The sequence below is a fragment of the Zingiber officinale genome, chromosome 5A (genome assembly GCF_018446385.1).
Source record: "Zingiber officinale cultivar Zhangliang chromosome 5A, Zo_v1.1, whole genome shotgun sequence".
Taxonomy (NCBI): Eukaryota; Viridiplantae; Streptophyta; class Magnoliopsida; order Zingiberales; family Zingiberaceae; genus Zingiber; species Zingiber officinale.
The window spans coordinates 34,979,415-34,999,360 of record NC_055994.1 but is presented as its reverse complement, the minus strand read 5'-3'; the positions used below and the strand labels follow the sequence as shown (position 1 = coordinate 34,999,360).

The window sequence follows — 19,946 nt, the reverse complement described above, 5'->3', positions numbered from 1 at the left end:
TCTTAGCAGATCGTGGAACCCAGGTGCAAGTCCAAGCAGGTCAAGGGGACCCAATGTTTGGCGGTGTGATCGAGAAGTCTGGAGGACTGAAGATCAAAAGAAAAGTCCTGGGGAGCCGATCAAGGCTGAGTGAAAAGTCCAAACTGGATCTGGAGGATCAAAGTTTGGCAGGTAGGTTGAGGTAAGCAAACTAGAGGAGCGACAGTGAGGTCGGGTTCCCAGAGGGAACAACCTTAGGTTTCAAAGTTGAGATCAAGACAGTTCTACTGTCTTTTATATTACTCATGCATTATAATATTATTGTGCTAACCTTTATGTTGCAGGATGTTTTTGTTCTAACACTGTTTTACAGGTCAGGCTTGATTGGTCGACCGAACCAGAGGATCGGTCAACCGAAACAGAAGTTATCAAAGCAATGTTTCAGATCAGACCAAAACAGACTGAGGTCAATCAAAGCTTGATCGGTCGACCGAACAATAAGATCGGTCGACCGAACCTTGGTGACTCAGCACAGCCAGTGCATCAGACACGATCAGCAAGCAAAGGAAAGAAGGGCTGATCGGTCGACTGAACAAGAGGATCAGTCGACCGATCCAATCAACATTAAACGCGCATTAATTCAAGATTCTGGCAGACTTCGACGAACAAGGTAAAAGCTTGTTCGGTCGATCGATAAAAGGGTTCGGTCAACTGAACCATTGAAGGCCAGTTAATGCAGAATTTACGAGCCAGCGTCAGACTCCAGCTGTGGGTGATCGGAGCTGGTTCGGTCGACCGAACAGAGGGATCGGTCGACCGAACCTCAGTGCACCTATAAATTGAGGCTCGAGGTCAGAGGCCAATAACAACTTTACTGATCAAAAAATTGCTGTTCTGCAAGCTGCTCGAAGCAACAAGTCTCCATCAATCTCTGCATTCGCGCCGACCACAAGCTTCGACTTTAAAATTCATTTGTCGGTAAATTTATTATTGTTGCACTTAAATTATATAAGATAGTAGAGCTGTTACTATCTTATATCTCTTGTACTTGTACGATCTGCTTCTCTCCGAGGAGTTCGGAGAGAAGAGTTTTAGTGCTTTGCCCATCGGTGCGGTCAAGGACTGCGGGCCTTCGAGTAGGAGTCGAGCTAGGCTCCGAATGAAGTAAAATACCTTGTCTCTCTTTATTTTTCGCTGCACGACTGTGGTTTCAAAAGAAAAGAATAATTTTAAAAGCGCGCGATATTCACCCCCCCTCTATCGCTTCAAACGATCCATCAATTGGTATCAGAGCGAGGTTAGCTCTGAAATTTCTTAATCGATTTTCAAAGCAACTTTTAAAATCTTTTCTTTTCATTTTTTTTTCTGAATAATTTTTATTTTTCAAGCACTACTAATCCCAAGACAAAAGTCTTGGAAATACTTTTTCTTTTTGATCTCTATTTTGCAAGGATGTCGAACTCATATCAAGAAGGATATAGCACGGTTCGACCTCCACTATTCAAGGGAGAGAATTTTAGTTACTGGAAGAATAGAATGGAGTGTTACTTGAAGTCCGACATCGAGCTCTGGTTCACAATTTTGAAAGGATATACTCCCCCAACGAAGGACGAAACAACAATAGAACCAGAAGAATGGACTCCCCAAATGATCAAGAAGGCATAACTGAACTACAAGGCGATCAACACCATTCAGTGCGGACTTACGATGGAGGAGTTGAACCGAGTTGGTCCCTACGACAACGCCAAAGACTTGTGGGATTCACTAGTCAAGTTACACGAAGGAACCAACGACTCGAAGGTAAACAAACGAGATCTTCTTTTAAATAATTTACTTAATATAAAAATGTTTCCTGGAGAGACGGCCTCGCAACTACACGTCCGACTAAAGGACATCCTCAACGGCCTTCACCTGATCGGACACGAACTCGAAAATCGTGATGCAATAAGGTATGCTCTAAACGCTTTTCCGAGGAATGCTTTGTGGGCATCAATTGTAGATGCGTACAAAGTTTCCAAAGATCTTTCAATTCTTAAGTTAGATGAATTGTTTTGCGAGTTGGAATTACACGAGCAATCTAACATGAGCCATGTCGAGAAAGGAGTTGCTTTGTATGCAGGTTCAAGAAAAGAGACAAAATCAAAAACGAAGATCGAGTCTGAAAGAGAATCAGACTCAGACTCAACAAACGAAGAAGAACTAGTCAACATGGTCCGAAGATTGTTGACTAAGAAAAAGTTCAGAAGAAATACCAAAAAGACTCCACCGAACCAGATCCAAAACAAATCAGAAATGATTTGTTATGGATGCAACAAAAAGGGGCATTTCAAAAATGAATGCCCAAATCGGAAAGAAGAACGACCCAAATCGACAAGACGGAAGAAGGCACTTCAAGCGACTTGGGACGAAACCTCTTCCGACGAATCCGACACGGAACAAACAAAGCACTCAAGCCATCTTGCATTTATGGAAAGAAATGAAGATTCCGACTCCGAGTCCGAGGACGAGTATGAGTCCGAGATCGACATTAAAGGCAACAGATCGGAAGATCCAAATATGGTAACAATTTATTCAAAGTCAAATTTACTTAAAGTAGTTAAATGCTTGTTTAAAAAATTAGCAAAATCGGAAAAACAAAATAACTTGTTACTTAAGGAAATAGACCACCTTAAGCAACAAGTTAACTTGAGTGACTCGACTAACCAAGTTCAAGTCGGAACTTCAACTCAAGTTGAAAAACTTGAGGAAGAAAATTCTGATTTGAAAGGTCAAGTCGAGCGACTCAAGAAAACGTTGGAAAAGTTCGAAATGGGATCCAAGTGTCTAAATATGGTACTTGGATCGCAACGAGCCGTGTACAACAAATCGGGACTCGGTTACAAACCAAAACAAACAAACAAATCATACTTATCCTTAATCAGTCAAAATACTAGAAGGCAAGTCCAAGCATGGGTTCAAATAAAACAGTTAATCAAACCAATTAAACCAAATTTCTACTTGGTCCCCAAGAGTCAAATCCATTACTTAGATAGACCATATCTAAGATATGACTCAGGGGGAGCAACTAGAAAAACAATCCAACCAACTTAATTAAAACAAACTCAATACTTAGGATTAGGATTATTAGAACGGTTATATGAAAAAGGTTTACCAAACCCTATAACATAGCACCGGAATGGATTGGGATGATAGTACGTCAAGGAAACTTTGTCGAAGGCATGTCTAGGTTGAATATGGAATTCTACCTGGTGCACTAGACTCAGTGGATCTGACCGAAGCTACCCCAGTCAAACATGGGCTAGTTAGACCAAGATTTAGTATTAAGTTTTTTGGGCAGGAACAATTTGGAAAGTCTTCAGCAAGTGGTCTAATGATATTCAAGTATGCCATATGCCTCGCCACTGAACTGAAACTTATCCTTAGGACGCCTGCTTGATTAACCCAAAGCTAAGTTTGAATCTAACATGGGTTCAATAACCTCTTTCAATAAAATTCAATTCTAATTCAAACTAAAATTAATTCTAATTAATTCAATTCTAATTCAAACTAAAATCAATTCAAACTAAAATTAATTCTAATTAATTCAATTCTAATTCAAATTAAAAATTATTTTAAACTTATTAAAAATTATTTTAAACTTATTAAAAATTATTTTAAACTTATTAAAAATTATTTTAAAATTATTAAAAATTATTTTAAACTTATTAAAAATTATTTTAAACTTATTAAAAATTATTTTAAACTTATTAAAAATTATTTTAAACTTATTAAAAATTATTTTAAACTTATTAAAAATTATTTTAAACTTATTAAAAATTATTTTAAAATTATTAAAAATTATTTTAAACTTATTAAAAATTATTTTAAACTTATTAAAAATTATTTTAAACTTAATCAAAATTAAAACTTTTAAAAATTACTTTATATTTAAAACTTAATCAATTTACTTGATTCGAACAATAAATAATACATATTAAATTCATGTAAATCAATTAAAGTTCAAAACTACTTATTTAATCCTTTAACCATACTTTGGTCTCATCCTACATTTTGTAGGATTCCAAAGCTCTGGATAAATAGATTTTAGATAGCGAGTGTTCCAGACACATGACTGGGGATCAGCACAAATTTACCAACATTGAATTCAAAAATTTAGGGTCCGTAGCCTTTGGAAACAATGGCAAGTTAAAGGTACTCGGTACAGGTGAAATTCAATTACAGTCAAACATTTCAATTAAAAAGGTTTTACTTGTTGAACATTGTAATTATAATTTACTTAGTATAAGTCAACTTTGTGATTCAGGTTTTAAGGTTCAATTTTTGTCTTCTAAATGCTTAATTAGTTACAATGACTCAACTAATGTTTTACTGAAAGGTTTTAGAGACAAAAATATATACTCCATTCATCTACCTAAAACAATATCTAAATGTCTTCTAGCAAATAATGATGAAACTTGGTTATGGCATAGGAGATTAGTTCATACTCACCTTAAAAATTTATTAAAATTAAGCAAAAATGGTTTAGTTAAAGGTTTGTCAAAATTAGGAAATCCTTTAAATAAATTTTGTAATTCCTGTCAACAAGGTAAACAAATTAAATCAACTCATAAACTTACAAATCAAAATAGAACAAATAAAATACTTGAACTAATACATTTGGATTTATTTGATTCTCATGGAATAAAATCTTTTAATGGAAATTTATATTGTTTAGTAATCATTGATGACTACTCTAGATATACTTGGGTAAAATTTTTATCTAATAAAAATGAAACCTTTGAAACATTCAAGCATTTTTGTAAACAAGTAGAAAATGATAGAGATATTAAAATAAAAAGGATAAGAAGTGATAATGGAGGAGAATTCAGAAATCATAATTTTAATAATTTTTGTTTAGAAAATGGTTATCACCATGAGTTTTCATGCCCTAAAATACCACAACAAAATGGCTTAGTAGAACATAAGAATAGAACCTTACAAGAAGCTGCCCAAACCATGTTAAATAAATACAATACACCAAAATACTTTTGGGCTGAAGCTGTTAACACAGCTTGTTATGTTCAAAATTGAATCATAATTAATAAATATCAAAATAAAACATCCTATGAAATTTATTTCAACAAAATTCCTAATATAAAATATTTTAAAGTTTTTGGTTGTAATGTACATATTTTAAATCTTAAAGATCACTTAGGCAAATTCACTTCAAAAACTAACCTAGGAATTTTTCTAGGGTATTCATCTACAAGTAGGGCCTATAGAGTTTATAATAAATCTACTTTGAAAATTGAGGAAACGACAAATGTAACATTTAATGAAATTGATAACGTTTCTACTACTCAAACTCCTTCAAATGGTAATCAAGAAGACGATGAAGAATTAACCAACCTTAAAGAATCTGAAAATTCAAAATTATTAAAATCTAACCCTCACCATCCAGTCAATCAAATCATAGGGAATCCTGAATTGAGGGTTCAAACAAGATCTGCTTTTAGAAATCTAAGTCAAATAGCATTAATATCTAAAATTGAACCTAAAAATATAAATGATGCATTAATAGAACCTGACTGGGTAATTGCAATGCAAGAAGAGTTAAACCAATTTGAACGAAATCAGGTTTGGGACTTAGTACCTCCACCGATAAATAAAACGGTCATTGATACTAAATGGGTGTTTAGAAACAAATTAGATGATCAAGGTAATATTTTAAGAAATAAAGCTCGTTTAGTAGCGAAAGGGTTTAGTCAAGTCGAAGGACTAGATTACGACGAGACTTATGCCCCGGTAGCTAGACTTGAATCAATTAGAATGTTACTAGTCTATGCTGCATTTAAGGGGTTCAAGTTGTACCAAATGGATGTTAAATCCGCTTTTCTAAATGGCGTTATTAAGGAGGAAGTCTACGTTAGTCAACCACCTGGTTTTGAAGATCTAGAAAATCCAACCTATGTTTTAAACTTAAAAAAGCTTTATATGGATTAAAACAAGCACCTAGGGCTTGGTATGAACGTCTATCTAGTTTTCTAAAATCCAAGGGTCTTAAAGAAGGCCAAATTGATCCTACACTTTTTATTAAAACCTTTAACTCAAACATTTTTATAGCCCAGGTTTATGTAGATGATATTGTATTTGGTTCAACCAATTCAAAATTTTTAAAAGAATTTGTAACCTTAATGGAAAATGAATTTGAAATGAGCTTAGTTGGTGAATTAAATTATTTTTTAGGTCTTCAAATTAAACAAACTAAAGATGGTAATTATGTACATCAAACTAAGTATACAAAAGACCTTCTTAAAAAATTTGGTATGGAAAATTGTAAAGGGCTTAAAACACCAATGGCAAGTAACCTAACCATTGATAATGATGAAAATGGTATACCTGTTGACTTAAAGTATTACCGAAGTATGATAAGGAGTTTACTTTATCTAACTGCAAGCCGACCTGACATTTTATTTGCAGTTAGTATGTGTGCCCGATATCAAACTTGTGCTGTAAAATACCGGAAAATAGGCGAATATTAATAAGGGAATTTTCCGGAATTTTTGGAAATTTTTTGGGAATTTTTCAGAGCTCGTACGGATAAGTTCACGGGGATAAAAACGGGACCGGGAAGAAGCCTGTTTATGCTACCCATTTAAGTAAGGAAAAGTTTATTTTCTTTTTCTTTTCCTAATTCTTTTTCTTTTTCTTATTTTTCATTTTTTCCCGTGTCCTCACCCAAATCTCGCCGAGTCTTCTTCTTCCCCGCGCCTTCTCCCCCTCACGGCGAATTTGCCCTAACCGCAACCGCAAGGAGGCGATTTCCTCACTTCCTTGCCGTGCCCTAGCCGTGTGCCGCTGACGCCTCCTTCTCACTGCCGCGCCTCCGACAGTCGTTCGTCCCTGCCGTACACCGCGATCTCGACGCCACTGTGCGCCCCTCAACGCCGGCGTCTCCTCGCTGGCACTCAGGCACAACCGAGCAGAGGTCTTCCTCTACCCGACGCCGACATCTCTCCTTTTCCTCCCGAGCCGAACACTGACGCCTCTGCCTTAGCCATCTCGCGGCGCCACCACAGCCGGTCACCGCGACTCCTCTTGTGGGCTCGTGACACAGCCGACTCCCTGCTGCTGGTGCCCTATTTTGGGTTCACAGTCAGCCGAGCTCTCCTCACAGCAGTGCCGCAGACCTCCATCTCGTGTGCCCTAGGTTTGGATTGTGCCGCCGCTGAGTTTGCTTCGCCGACGCTGTGCCCTAACATTTTCGCCGGCCACAGGTTCGATCCATCACAGATTGTAGGCTCTGTACCCTAGCTTTGATTGGAATTGGGTTGTTTTTGGTTGATTTTGGATTTTTTTATTTTTCTTGATTTGTGGTCAGTGAAGTAATCAGCAAGGAGTTTGGGTTTGTGGATGATTTTGGGTTCCGGCAGCTATCCCATTTAGCAGCCTACTTAATTGTCAACAGCAACACACTGCGACCGGGAATCAAGAAACTACAGGCTGTGAATTGAGGTAAGGTTTAGGGTTTTGATCTTGTGGTAGATTATTGCTAGTGTGTTAGTAATAATTATTGATTTAGGTTTAGAAGTTGTATAACGGTGTAGTTGGGGTTAATGAAACTAACCCTAACTGGTCAGTGGATTAGAAATTAGTTTAGCTATTTGTTTATAATTAAATTAGCTAAACTGTGCGATTTAACACAGGACTTTGACGCGAGACGAGTATCTCGGAGTCAGATTGGACCTTTCTATTTCGGAGGCGGGTACTTTTGACTTATTGTCTTTGATATGCTTAGTAATGAAAATAATATGTTGCATTAATTGTGTTTCCTATTTGTTTCGGTTAATCACTGCCCAACACATGTTACCTGTTTGATTGATTGTTTGATTTCATTTCGTATTGATCTTGTACCGATCTATCATGCTCATGGGTAGTGATATAACCATGTTTTACCATGTCAGGACCTAGGTTTGATACCTTATTTGATCAGTATACCTTGATATGATTTATTCACTATGGTGCCCATTGTTATATGTCCAGAGGTTGGTTTAGTATATTACCATGCTTAGTGACATGCACCATTTGCATGATCGCATGTTGTGCGATAGATTGCTCCATTATTGTTGAGCACTTTGCCAGTTTTCATCACTGTTCGGTGCTCCGTTGTGACGCTCATGGGTAGCGTGACACAGCGTAGTAGCACGTCAGTTTGACTCTTCCGGTGCTCCGTTGATCCGCTCAGGGGTAGTGTGACGCAGCGTGTAGCACGTTAGAGATTCCTCCCCGTCATAGTGTACCGGGAGATGAGAGTATTGCGCTCCCCCATTTATGATTTGGGGTAGGAGTACGTATGTACTCCGACAGCATCCCGTCGATCACTCATCAGGAGTAGTGTTGCAGAGTGCACGTCAACCCTACCCACTTGGTCCCACTTTTGTTGTGAGTTGGTTGATGGGTGACCATGACATTGGCATCATATGCATGATGCATTTATTGTTTGTGATTGTGATTGCTGCATTTATATGCTGCATATTGTTTGGATGCCTATGTTTGACATGCATACAGGATTCCTATACCACTCGGACTGTTTGTCCTTATACTCAGGTCCTGGTTAGTACAGATTCTCTCCTGTCTTCTTCGGTTGCATTTACCTTTATTTTTATCAGGAGACTGTACGCATGATTAGTACTAGGTGTTATTTCTTTACTTTGCATATCAATTGTACCTGCTGAGTGTTGGACTCACCCCGCCTCCATTGTCGTTATTTTCAGGTTGATGCTGTCAGGAGGGAGTTCCAGTCGCTAGTCCCCATAGCACGTAGTGCTAGATCTCTGCAGACCTCGATGGTTTATATATCGTTTAGTTTGTTTTGCATTTATTGATTATGTGTGGACTTGGTTTGTTTGGATACTTGGTTGTTGTATGGATTTTTGTGATGATGATGGATTTTTATTCGATGTGTTTTTTTTACTACGTGCCTGCCTGGACGGCAGAAGAGGTGAGTTCGTCGGTTTTGAGCTTTACGAGTGTAGTTGAGTAGGGTGGTTTTTGAGTCAGAGTATTACTACTTTGTTTGATTATATATAACTGCGTGGTGATGTTTTATTTTGTTGTTATTATTCTAGCCGCCTGTGGCTGAGGTATTTGTGAGATGTAGAAAAGTTTCAGATTGTCCACCGTACAGGGGAGATGCTGCCGAAATTTTCTCGGACAGGGAATCCTCTGGCGTGTGACATGTGCAAAAGAAACTCATCTTTCACTGGTTAAAAGAATTATCAAATATTTAAAAGACACTATTAATGTAGGAATTTGGTACCCAAGAACCTCATATTTTGACTTAGTCAGATACTCGGATTCGGATTATACTGGGTGTAAGTTAGATAGGAAGAGTACAAGTGGAGGTTCTCAATTGTTAGGATCATCTTTAGTTAGTTGGTTTAGCCGTAAACAACAATGTGTTGCCTTATCTACCACTGAGGCCGAATACATAGCAATAGGTGAGTGTGTAGCCCAACTACTTTGGATGTCTCATACATTAAAGGACTTTAATCTAGAATACAAAAATATAAAAACTTACATTGATAATATTAGTTCAATAAATTTAACTAAAAATCCAGTTCATCACTCTAGAACTAAATATATAGAAGTGAAACATCATTTTATTAGACATCACGTTTCAAAAGGAGATATTGAACTTAAATATATTGAATCTAAATCTAACTTAGCAGATATTTTCACTAAACCATTACCTGAAGCTGAATTTAGTACCTTAAGAAGACAATTAGGGATGTGTTTAATAGAATAGTTTGTTTTCTTTTCTTTTTGAAAATTACTACTATATAATTTTTCAAAATTTATTTACAAAAAATTCCCTTTCAAATTTTTGTTTTTCAAAACTCTTTTAAAATATTTTTTGGAATAGCCTAGGATCTACCGTAGAACTGCATGATCCTATAGTTCTAGGAGCCAACATCTCACAAGCACAGTAAGATCCCTTGTTTGAAAACTTAGAATTAGTGAGATGCTTAAGACTTAGCCCTAGATTTCAAATGCTTATGTCAGTGCATCGCTATAAATCTGGGCTTTAAATAACAGACATTGATCAATTTGAGTTGACTAGTAAGTAAAAACCTTGCTAGTTATAAATGCTCAAATTGACCAACCTGAGTCAACTTGCTACTATCTTGTGATAGCTAGTCTTGGACAAAGGTTGGACATTTCATCATAAGGACCTTTTTCCTTAGTTTATCAAACCATGCTTGGACTTTTAGGATAACTATCAATTTTAGGGGGAGTTATCTTCAAAATATTTTTATAAACTTTATTAGTGTTTCAAATTGTTTTCTTTAAACACGTTTTCAAAATTTTTCACTTAGTCTATTTATTTTCAAAATTGTTTTCTTTAACATCTTTTTCAATTTTTTTTTAAAAAAAACAAAAACATTAATTTCAAGATTGATATTTTTTTAGTAATTTAATTTTAAAAGTGTTTTCTTAAACTCTTTTCAAATTATAAATCATTTTATATTTAAACTCTTTTTCAAATTTTGATCACTTAGTAAAAATATGGTTTTGAAACTTAGAAAAATTTGATATCATTTCAAAACTTAGTATCTTTTTGAATAGTTAGTTTTCATTTACTAAAAGTTTAACTTCTCTTTACTTGTTTAATATTTCCTCATTTTCAAAATGTTAGACTTTCTTATGTTCTATGTTCAGTTTTTTTTGACTTCCCCTAATTTTGATGTGTGTCAAAGGGGGAAAGATAGTGAATTCAGGGGGAGATGATTATTTCAGGGGGAGAAATAAGAATTGAAATTGCTTGTTTATTTACTAGTTGCATATGTTTAACTTAGCTTTGAACCTTGGTTGCCAAACAACAAAAAGGGGGAGATTGTTGGTGCAAGTTGCACCAGAATCAAACCTGAGTTTTGATGTTGTCAAAGGTTCCAAGTTAAGTCTTGTTGTGATCTAACAAGTTGATTGAGTGTGCAGGATGACTACTCAACTGGAAAAGTCCTAGCTGGAGGCTAGGCAGAAAAGTCTTAGCAGATCGTGGAACCCAGGTGCAAGTCCAAGCAGGTCAAGGGGACCCAATGCTTGGCAGTGTGATCGAGAAGTCTGGAGGACTGAAGATCAAAAGAAAAGTCCTGGGGAGCCGATCAAGGCTGAGTGAAAAGTCCAAACTGGATCTGGAGGATCAAAGTTTGGCAGGTAGGTTGAGGTAAGCAAACTGGAGGAGTGACAGTGAGGTCGGGTTCCCAGAGGGAACAACCTTAGGTTGCTGATCCAACTGAAGAAACCGGAAAGGTTTCAAAGTTGAGATCAAGACAGTTCTACTGTCTTTTATATTACTCATGCATTATAATATTATTGTGCTAACCTTTATGTTGCAGGATGTTTTTGTTCTAACACTGTTTTGCAGGTCAGGCTTGATTGGTCGACCGAACCAGAGGATCGGTCGACCGAAACAGAAGTTATCAAAGCAATGTTTCAGATCAGACCAAAACAGACTGAGGCCGATCAAAGCTTGATCGGTCAACCGAACCTTGGTGACTCAGCACAGCCAGTGCATCAGACACGATCAGCAAGCAAAGGGAAGAAGGGCTGATCGGTCGACCGAACAAGAGGATCAGTCGACCGATCCAATAAACATTAAACGCGCATTAATTTAAGATTCTAGCAGACTTCGACGAACAAGGTAAAAGCTTGTTCGGTCGACCGATAAAAGGGTTCGGTCGACCAAACCATTGAAGGCCAGTTAATGTAGAATTTACGAGCCAGCGTCAGACGCCAGCTGTGGGTGATCGGAGCTGGTTCGGTCGACCGAACAGAGGGATCGGTTGACCGAACCTCAGTGCACCAATAAATTGAGGCTCGAGGTCAGAGGCCAGTAACAACTTTACTGTTCAAAATTTGTTGTTCTGCAAGCTGCTCGAAGCAACAAGTCTCCATCAATCTCTGCATTCGCGCCGACCACAAGCTTCTACTTTAAAATTCATTTGTCGGTAAATTTATTATTGTTGCACTTAAATTATATAAGATAATAGATCTGTTACTATCTTATATCTCTTGTACTTGTACGATCTGCTTCTCTCCGAGAAGTTCGGAGAGAAGAGTTTTAGTGCTTTGCCCATCGGTGCGGTCAAGGACTGCGGGCCTTCGAGTAGGAGTCGAGCTAGGCTCCGAACGAAGTAAAATACCTTGTCTCTCTTTATTTTCCGCTGCACGACTTTGGTTTCAAAAGAAAAGAATAATTTTAAAAGCGCACAATATTCACCCCCCCTCTATCGCTTCAAACGATCCATCACTTCATCACATTTACTGAGACTTCAGTAGATATGATTATGTGTACTTGATGACACATAAGTCTGAATCCTTTGAAAAGTTCAAAGAATTGAAGAATGAAGTACAGAACCAGCTTGGCAAGAGTATTAAGATACTTCGATCAGATCGAGGTGGAGAATATCTTAGCCATGAGTTTCATGACTATCTAGCTGAGTGTGGGATTCTATCCCAACTCACTCCTCCTGGAACACCACAGTGGAATGGTGTATCCGAAAGGAGGAATCATACCTTATTAGAAATGGTACGGTCTATGATGAGTCACACAGATCTTCCGACATTCTTTTGGGGCTATGCTCTAGACACGGCAGCTTTTATACTCAACCGAGTTCCATCCAAGGCCGTGATAAAGACACCATATAGGATATGGACTGGGAGAGATGCCCAAGTGTTTTTCATGAGGATTTGGGGATGTGAGGCCTACGTTAGACGTCAAGTCTCAGATAAATTAGGACCCAAATCCGACAAGTGCTACTTTATAGGATATCCCAAGGAAACTAAGGGATATTACTTCTACATTCCCAGTCAGCACAAGATAGTTGTGGCAAAGACTGGAGTCTTTCTAGAAAGGGACTTTGTTTCTAGAAAGTCTAGTGGGAGTACATTCGATCTTGAAGAAGTTCAAGATGCGGATCCTAGCACTGAAGCCTCGATGGAAGTTGAACTGGAACCACAAAGTGTTGTGGATGATGTTGTTCCACAAAGAGTTGAGGAACAACAACCAGTTCAAGTAGATATACCTCTTCGCAGGTCTGATAGGGTACGTCGTCAGCCTGAGAGATACTCATTTCTCTTGTCTGACCATGATGACGTTGTGCTCATAGAGGATGAGCCTACCACCTATCAGGAAGCTGTGATGAGACCAGATTCTGAGAAATGGCTAGAAGCCATGAGATCCTAAATGGAATCCATGTACACCAACCAAGTATGGACTTTGGTTGATCCACCTGAAGGGGTAAAACCCATAGGGTGTAAGTGGGTCTTTAAGAGAAAGACTGACATGGATGGACTTATCTATAAGGGTCGCTTGGTAGCTAAAGGTTTCAATCAGATTCATGGTATTGACTATGATGAAACCTTTTCACCAGTAGAGATGTTTAAGTCCATTCGGATCATGCTTGCTATTGCAGCTTACCACGATTACGAGATCTGACAGATGGATGTCAAAACCACGTTTTTGAATGGAAACCTACTCGAGGATGTGTACATGACACAACCTGAGGGTTTTGTAGATCCAAAGCATACTAGCAGAGTATGCAAGCTGCATAGGTCCATTTATGGACTAAAGCAAGCTTCTCGGAGCCGGAATCTTTGATTCGATGATGCAATCAAATAGTTTGGTTTCATCAAGAATGAAGATGAACTTTGTGTCTACAAAAAGGTTGTAGGGGACATAGTTGTCTTCCTCATATTGTATGTGGATGACATACTGCTCATTGGGAAAGACATCCCTTTGCTACAGTCTGTCAAGACTTGGCTAGGGACATGTTTCTCAATGAAGGACATAGGTGAAGCATCCCGCATTCTAGGGATACAGATCTATAGAGATAGATCTAGAAATTGCTTGGCCTAAGTCAGAATACATATATTGACAAGGTACTCCTTCGGTTTGCCATACAGAACTCTAAGAAGGGATTTCTGCCGATGTCACATGACGTGAGTCTTTCGAAGACTCAAGGTCCCTCTTCTAGAGAGGAGAGAGACCGCATAGATTAGATCCCTTATGCTTCAGCCATAGGATCTATCATGTACACTATGTTATGTACTCGACCTGATGTCTCGTATGCTTTGAGCATGACGAGCAGATACCAGTCAGATCCAGGTGAAAGTCACTGGATAGCGGTCAAGAATATTCTTAAGTACTTAAGAAGGACTAAACAATATTTCTTGATATATGGAGGCGATGATGAGCTAGCTGTAAAGGGTTACAGTGATGCTAGCTTCCAGACCGACCATGATGATTATCGATCACAGTCAGGGTTCGTGTTTTGCATAAATGTGGTGCTGTGAGCTGGAAGAGTTCGAAGCAGGACACAGTAGCTGATTCTACGACAGAGGCCGAGTATATTGCTGCATCAGAGGTAGCAAAGGAGGCAGTTTGGATTCGCAAGTTCATCACTGAACTTGGGGTGATTCCTAGCATTGCTGACTATATTGAGCTCTATTGTGACAACAATGGAGCTATAGCACAGGCGAAGGAACCTCGCTCACACCAGCGGACCAAACACATACTACGGCGCTTCCATCTCATTCGAGAGATTATCGAGAGAGGAGATGTGAAGATTTGCAGAGTACCCACAGAGACTAACATCGCAGATCCCTTGACCAAGGCTTTGGCACAGAGGAAGCATGATGGTCACACTAGGTCATTGGGGCTTAGAGCCTACACTGATTGACACTAGTGCTAGTGGGAGATTGTTAGCTAGAGCCCTAGAGCCAATCATTTGATGACTGTATTATGTACTTGTTGTATCATATTCTATATAAATAAAGGCATTTGGTTTTTGGTTATTATACTTACTTGTATTGGTGCCAAATAAATTAAGTATAATAACGTCCTTGAGTAGAAGGTTCTTATCTATATCAATCGGTTAGCTGAACCGATAGTAAGATGATATAGGAAACACTACTCTTAATCATTCCTAGTCAAGTATTAACATTCAGGGACAATGTTAATGTAATAAGACTAGCATGTAGGTTAACTCGATGACTTGATCTCACAAGTCATGGATATAGAGATATCAAGTTGACACATGGGTATGTATTAGAAAATGTATACTGAATGCCCCACTATGAGAAAGTATCATGGATTGTTATATGAGTGTCATATACTTTCTCATGTGGCTATTAGTATGACTACTAGTCCTTGGACCTGAAGTCACCATGGATCCCTACATAAGGAGTTATGTACTTTGGTTTCGTCAAATGTCACCCGTAACTGGGTAGACTATAAAGGCGATTACTGGGTATGTAACGAATTATGCAGAGGGATGTGAGTGATGTAGATGGGATCTATCCCTCCTATATGATGGGAGAGACATCGATATTCTTGATAGAGTGAGACCACGAAGTGCATGGCCATGCCCAAATGAGTCAATATGAGATATTGAGCTCATTTGTTTTAGTGAGTATACTTGGAGTTCAAGATTTAGATTGATCAGAGGATGACACGGTCTATGCCTCTCATTGATCAATCTAGATGTCTAGGATAGAAAGGCACTTGTCATATATTGTGAGGAGTCACAATTAGTAGTCACAAGGTGATGTTGGATTTCAACATTCTTGTAACTTGGGTAGCAATGATGTATTGCTAGATGCCGCTCATTGCTTATGTTTCTAAAGGAGTTTAGAAACATTGCCAACGTTACAAAAACCTATTGGGTCACACACAAAGAACAAGTGGATGGAGATTAAGTTCATATGATGAACCAATTGGATTAGGTTCATATGATGCACCAAAGATTGGATTCGGATTAATTCAAATTAGATTTATTGAGTTAGACTCAATTAGATTCAATTGTTGAATGAGTCTAATTTAAATTTGATTCATTGAGTCAATTTATATTAATGAATTGAGATTCATTAAATTAAAAATTGACTTGAATCAAAGGTTGGATTTAACTCAACAAGGAAGAAAATTGGTCAATTTTGACTTGACCAAATGGAAGTTGAAACATCAAGTTTGACTTGATGTATTGCCACATCATGAAGGTTGACTCATCCTACATGGTATGACTAATATTGCCACATCATCTCCACCTTATTATGGTGTGCCACCTCATGGAGGTTACACATCCCATTCACTTAATGTGGCCGGCCACATTAAATGAGGGGGTTACAAGATGTGGTCGGCCACACTAATGCTTGTGGAGAGGTTTTGTTTTGTGGTATTGATGTGTGTTTATTGTTGCATCTTCTTCCTTGGGTTCTTCCTCCTCGTTTGCTACTGTTGCCGTGGGTTTCAAGCAAGGAAGAAGAACGGTGAGTGAATCTAATCCAAGAAGAAAGGTTAGTGAAAGTCACATAGAGTTTTTAGAGGAGTGTGTTCTCTTCTTTTCTTTTCTTCATCTTCCAATCCTATCCGAGAGCATCAAGAAGTGCTAGCACACTTGTAGTGTTCTCTTCTCCATCCTTGAGTGTTAGAGAACACTTCTTGTTCGTGTGGATACTACTAGAGGTGTGTACATTTGAACACACTCGAGATACGACGCACCTTGGACGAGCGGGATTCGCAAAAAGGCACGCAACAAGGGTAACCTTCTAAACATGTAGATCTAAGTGTAGATCTAGTTAGTAAACTCGTACATGTAAAATTTTGTTCTATACTCTTCACACGGATCCGTTAGCTAGGGAGTTTCGGGGTTTCCGTAACGCGAAAAGCGATTTTCGCGGCCCAAAAGCCCAACAAAAACCAAATGCAAACTATTCAGCAATAGAATCAAAAGAATAAAACATTGAAATTAGAAAGTGATGTAACACCTTTTTAGAGGTGTCCATTTTTGAACTTCTTAATCTGTTTGAACTTCTTAAAACATCAGATCCCTGCTTCAATAGTAGTTCATGGACTGAAGTAAATCCAGTAGACTTTGCTCTGTGGATTAGTGGTATATCAGATAGGTGTGTGGCAGTTTTGTTATTTGGCTTCGTTGGTCTGGTGACTCAGCGTGGTAGCCGGCAAATAGTTCTGCTATGTTTGACTCTGCTGGTTTAGTGTAGCAGCGTGGTAGCTGGCAGATGGTTGAACTTTGTTTGGCTCCGTTGGTCCGCTCATGGGTAGTGTGACGCAGCGTGGTAGCCGGCAGAGATTCCTCCCCGTCATCGTGAACCGGGAGATGAGAGCATTGAGCTCCCCTATTTATGATTTGGGGTAGGAGGATAGATGTACTCCGACAGCATCCCGTCCACTTGGTCACTCATCAGGAGCAGTGACGGCAGAGTGCACGGTTGTCACAACCCTACTCACTCGGTCTCACCATTGTGTGTGATACGGCTGACTGGCGTCAGGGGTGACCATGTCATTGGCATCATATGCATTTATGCATTTACTGATTGTGTTTGTTGCATTTATATGTTGTATTTGGATGGATGCATATGTTTGACATACATACAGGATTTATGATACTCTCGGTCTGACGACCTGACTATTCTGATAGGAGGCCCTGGTGAGTACAGTTCTCTTCAGCCTTTTCTATTGTGCATCTTCCAGCTTTTGTCCAGAAGGCTATACTCCATAGTTATTACCATTTGTTATAGTTTACTATACATGTGAACTAGGTATCTACTGAGTTGTTGTAACTCACCCCCGTGGACACTATCTTTTTTAGGTATCAGGTTGTTTATGGAGTCGCTTGGAGTATCCTGCTTGCCGGTCCCCACGTCACATCAAAAGACCTGCCTCCGCTTTTGTTTATTTGTATTTTGGTATATGAATTTGTGTATTTAGCTTTGTGTTCCGGCTTTATTCTTGGAGTGTTGTTTTGTTGTGTGGTGTAAGTCTAGCCGACTAGCAGTCTTCGTTTTTAGCTTGTATGTGTTTTCCATTGTATTTCCGCTGTATTTGGTTTTGGTACATCTGAGTGGGCTGTTAGTTTTATATATAACTACGTGGTTGTGTTTTTATTGTATCAGCCGAGTAGACTGTATTTAAAATGCGTGGTTGTGTGTATATTTCAGCCGCCTGTGGCTGAGGTATATTATGTCTGTAGAAATGATTCAGATTGTTAGCCGTACAGGGAGGTACTGTCGAAATTTCTTCGGACAGGGACTCCCCCGGGGCGTAATAGTTTAGGATAGGATATTGCATTTGGTTTGGGTTTCATATGGTTGTAGTTAGGATTTGGATTTGGATACGGTCTAGGTTCATATTAGCAATTCATTTAATTATTTATTCTTGACTCAAAGCATAAAGTTCACCCTTTGTTAGACTCAAGTTTTTCTTTGGCTAATTGAACAAGAGTTTACAAAATTAGTTTCAGGTTATATCGAGACAAAGATGTATTCTTGAGTATTAGAACAATGACCACTTCCTAAGACAAAGATAACTTAGGAATCTAGAGTTAAATCAACTTTAATATAATGTTATGGTCTAAGTGGTTTAAAGTGAGGTGAGTTAGCTTCTTTTAGTTACACTTGACTAGATACACTAGGTAGGTTACTCCTTGCCTAGTCTAGATATGCACCTAACCAAGCTTTTCTAATGTACTATCAGCTCAACCAGCTTTGAAACTAAATTATTGGATCGAACTCGACGATAGAGGAGGGGTGAATAGTATTATAAATTTTTAAATGAGCATATAATAAAACAATTGAATCAAGTAGAGAATCACAGCAGAAATAAAAATTACTTAGACTAATTCAATCAAGTAAGATAAGGCAATATAAACATTTAATAGATTTAACTAACAGTTGCATGCAAGTAGTTGATTAATCAAACTAGAAATAGACACACATAGTAATAATAATAATATACTTCTTATTTCTGAATATCTCCTAGGTGGAGAAACCTTACATAAAAAGAATATAAAAATTAAGTACAATAACAAAATAAGACAACATAATAGAAAAGAAAATGTACTCTAGGTATTGTTGATTAGAAATAAAGCGCAAGTCATAGCGTATTGCAACATATTAGGCGAGAGAGCACAAGAGCATGAGTACAAGAGAATGTATAAATGAGTAATTGAGTTGTCTACAAGATCTGCCTTGAAGCTTATTTTATAGTACCCCTCTGATCACCTAGAGTCTTCCCAATCACTTAGAGAAGTGTTGATGTGGCTACAACTATTATCGATTTGATAACCTTAATGAAACACTCTAGTCGCTCATAATCCCTCCAGTCGCCTGGAAAGGGGTCAAATCTTATCATAACCTGACTCACTCTGTTTGTTGATAACGTCATCTCCCGATTGTTTGGAAATTGCTCTGGTTGCCTATATCCTCTAGTTGTTCGGACCTTAATACAATCACCGGGACCATCTAAAGTTCCTTCATCGAGAGTTATCACCAGCCAGTTGCTCCAGGTCTAAATCTGGTTGCTTGAAACCATTGAACATACTTCCTTGCAATAGTTATATGTAATGAATATGATACAAAATTTAAAGTTACTCACACCTACGTTGGATCTAGATGCATAGCCCCCTGACTCATCTAGACCGAGGTGTCAAGACACAACTCTCAGTTGCTTCCATTTGGACTTGACTTGTTTGTTAAGCCTTTAGCTCCCAACTGACTGCACCTAGACTTGATTCAACTAGCACACGGCTAGGACATTTGTTTTCCTAACCTTAACCATTTGGACTTAATTTAACCATTTGGAGTTGATTCACCTAACCTCTAGTTTGAAATTTGTCTGCCAAACCTTAACTACTTGGACTTGTTTCACGTAGTACCCAGCTAGGAATTTCTTGCTTGGTTCTCAACTAAAACTTTAGTTATCTAGCTTCACTCACAAGAACTTTGTCATTGCCCAACATCACTCGCTAGGACTTTTCCATTTCCTAGCTTCACTTACCAAGACTTTGTCACTACCTAGCTTCACTCATTAAGACTTTGTCACAATCAAGTAACCACTACAAGAAAAAACAAAATAAAAGACAATATTTTTTATACATTATCTATATGCTGAAAAAGTGTTGTTAAAA

At 38.2% G+C, this 19,946-nt stretch overlaps 1 long non-coding RNA gene across 1 annotated transcript; it reads left to right on the top strand.

The window, feature by feature from the left end:
* Positions 1-7,097: 7,097 nt before the first annotated feature.
* LOC121982746 lies at positions 7,098-8,772 on the top strand. Its single transcript, XR_006112226.1, has 3 exons — positions 7,098-7,235; positions 7,340-7,473; positions 8,733-8,772. It is a non-coding gene; the product is annotated as an uncharacterized LOC121982746 (long non-coding RNA).
* Positions 8,773-19,946: the final 11,174 nt, after the last annotated feature.